This window comes from Frankliniella occidentalis, unplaced genomic scaffold (genome assembly GCF_000697945.3).
Source record: "Frankliniella occidentalis isolate FOCC.00 unplaced genomic scaffold, Focc_3.1 Scaffold254, whole genome shotgun sequence".
Classification (NCBI taxonomy): Eukaryota; Metazoa; Arthropoda; class Insecta; order Thysanoptera; family Thripidae; genus Frankliniella; species Frankliniella occidentalis.
This window is the reverse complement of record NW_026267380.1, coordinates 83,765-86,999: the sequence shown is the minus strand read 5'-3', so window position 1 is coordinate 86,999 and position 3,235 is coordinate 83,765. Positions and strand designations below refer to the sequence as shown.

The 3,235-nt window shown below is 44.1% G+C and overlaps 1 protein-coding gene across 1 annotated transcript in view; it reads right to left on the bottom strand.

Annotated features, from left to right (window-relative positions):
• LOC113214755 (phosphoenolpyruvate carboxykinase, cytosolic [GTP]-like) overlaps window positions 1-3,235 on the bottom strand; it is a gene marked incomplete at its 5' end in the record, with an annotated part of 8,976 nt that overhangs the window by 1,564 nt on the left and 4,177 nt on the right.

Genomic DNA, 3,235 nt, shown 5'->3' with positions numbered 1-3,235 from the left:
CAATTTGAACCAATTTGGCCATGGCAATCCGCCCATCGTTATTTGAGGGCTAATAACTTCTCCATTTCGACTCAGATCGGCTCTGAGCATAAGACATTTCCTTTTAAATTTTACAAGAGGAATCTTAATCTGGGATAACATTTTTAATTTGATGACTTTTTAAAAATCCAGATACTTCATTGGAAGACTAAATGAGGGTTTTCACTTGTAGAATGACTAGAAGTCATTTCATCGTACAAAAAGACATCTTGAAGGTTTCTTAAACTTACAACTTATTTTCTTAACAGCAATGTACTTGCAAGGGACCGAACAATATTAGAGCCACAGTCGCAACTTAGAGTAGGATAAGCCGTTCAAAAGTAGAACGAGATATATGATTCCGTTATGTTGACTAGATTTTACTAGAGCCAAATTATTTCTAATGATACTGAAATAAAGTGATGAGAGAATTTAAATTACATTCTATGACAAGATATATTGCAGAACTTTCAATTAATAAACTACAATGACTCGTTATCTTCAAAACGCCTCAGAGGGATCAGGTAAAAGTGAATCGAAGAATGAAAAATTATATTTTGAGTATGGGAGGTGTTTCAATACATTTAAAGAAATTCAAATTAATATTATTTTATATAATTTCACTTCACGCAGAGGCAAGTGAGGGTATAGAATAGAATATTTTTAGCTGATTGTGACAAGGGTTTGCCATACCCAGAGTTATACGATATTTGTTTGTCCTACTGTTTGTTACATTGTAAGTTGAATCTGCTAACAGCATTCATTTGTAGAAGTCAAAAGTCATCACAGTCCCACTTCTAATTACTGAGAACTAAAAATGACAGCGAAAAATCTAAAACCAAACTTGTTTTGGTCATTTTTAAATTTTCCAGTGCCCCCCCCTCCTCCTCTTTCCTGTTCTTCCCTGACCTCCCATCTGTACATTACTATTACTATATTCCTTTAACCGTCACATTTGAGAATTTTAGCACACTAACGACTAAAGCTCAGCCACTACGGGCTGCTGCACGTACTCCTACGTTATCGTACAGACTGACCTGGATCATAGGAGCCCGATCAAAGCTGAAAATGATTCGTATTACTGAACAGATCTTAAAAGAAGTATATCAACCCAAGTTTTTCCCAGGACTTTAATAGTGTACTCTCCGTCTGCAAACAATTTTGTTGGAGTACGAAAACAAACCCGACCATTATGAAGAAGGCTACAGAGAAAGTAATGAGTTTATCCCACCTGCCCACTATAGAGGCACTATTTTCACTGTAGCCTCCCCTTAATTGCAACTTTTGTGTTTCCCAGCCTAGAATACGAACTATACCACAATTTCCCCAAAAGTCATGGAACAGCTGGTAATGGATAACGAATCAACAAGCAGGCCCGCGTGTTCGCCAAACGAGGTTGCCAGCTTCACTTCACTCCGCAGGCAACTCCGTTCGGCAGGGGTCGGGCCTGCTTGGCCCGCTAGCGTTGTTTGGTCTACGAGTCACTAAATATATTTCGAACAATCTTGGGGTTTCGGGGGACCTGCGGCTCTTAAGATTAGCTCCTTGCACGCGAGAAAAGACTGTAACGTGCGACACCGTGACTACACCCTTCCTTTCTGCTTTGAAAATGTATAAAAGAAAATAACAAGCGCAGTTTTCAGCTTGTATTGTTTTTCAAACAGTCTTAAAACTGGACTTTTTGGGCAGGGGCTGGGTTTTGGAGTCGTACAAGTCGAGCATCTGGCGCAGCAAAGCTCTTCTCCATTGGCAGATGTGCTCGGCGTCTGCCCCGCTCCCGTTGCCAGTACACGGGCCCTGTTCCTGACAGCCAGTAGATTCTCTACGTACAGATCTTCGTCGTCCGAAGCTTGAGGGAGATCGACGTCGTCCACATTCTCCTCCTCACCGCTGACGTCTGCTTCGAGTTCTTCGACTGCTGAAAGTTGCCTGCCACTGCCTGAAGTTGATCCCAGAGACCTAGAAGATAGATCTTAGCTTCTTCGGTCTGGTCAGGCTCCAAGAGTGAGAAGAAGCGGGGGTATAGGAACACGGCCGCATTGAAAGCCGGGTAGTGAGTGAAACAGGGAGACTGCTTTTGTCCACGTCTCCTGTCCTGTTTCGGGAGTTCACGGACTTGTTTGGCCATAGCCAGAAGAAGCGACGTTGTCAGAGTCATCTTCCTGGCCTCCAGCGCCATTTGCAGCACTTTCCGAATACCGAAAACTCTCCAAGTGTTAGGTCCTCCTTTTGCAGTTGAGATGTCGCCTTCCGGACGGTACGCAAATCCTTTATGATGGTATCAAGGGTGTTCCATTGCTCTTCGGTCAACTGGAATTTAAGCTGCTCTGCCCTATTCCATACCAACGCCCTATTGACAAATTCTTTTAAATGTTGAACACTTTTTATCATATCATAGGTGCTGCCTCAGCGAGTGCAGACAGTAAGGGGTAACATACTGTTGCGGAGCTGTTGAGCTTGTTTCGAACTCAGCAGGAATTTGCAGAGACTTCTCACTGCCTTTATGGTTGGTGCTGTCCCTTGTTCCTTTTTCATAGGTTCGTCCACAGCAAGTTGTAGTGTGCTCCGCACGGCGCACACTTGTTATTTTGAATTCATCCTGGTTGAGTTTCAGCCCGGCGTCGATCCATGTGGGATTATCTTCCGCCTCTTCAATAGCAGCCTCTTCGGGCTCTTCGGCAGGTTGCGCAATTTCGCCGTCGTCACACTCGTCTGACAGCAGTTTTCCAGCCAGGATGTAATTTGAACCGTTTTCAGAAGTGAAGCTAACAATCTGACGGGCCTGGATACGGAACCTTTTCAGCACCATGCTTATAAGCACTTTCAGATTGTTAGCAGTTGCCGCAACTAACAGTTCTTCTACTGCAAGAGTGCGGCAAACTGACCGTCCATTCATTGTAAACTGAATATTTATACTTTACCCACTAAATGCTGGTTGTGTTTGGAGCTCCCATCAACCTTCAACGAAATCATCCTGCCGGCAACTTCATCCGCGATCTTGTTGCGGATTACAGTATTTCCGAAAAACCGTGGAGTTCAGGTGGAATTGAACGGGATGATATACAGGGTGGGTGATCCGCGCCGTGGTTTTTTAGCCCGCTCTTTTGCTTAAAAGCTATAGAAGCGGGCTAATGCCATCGCCCTTGTGTCTGTCTGTCTGTCCGTCTGTGCGTCTGTCCGTCTGTGCGTCTGTCCGTTCCCCAAGAAGGACGTGAGC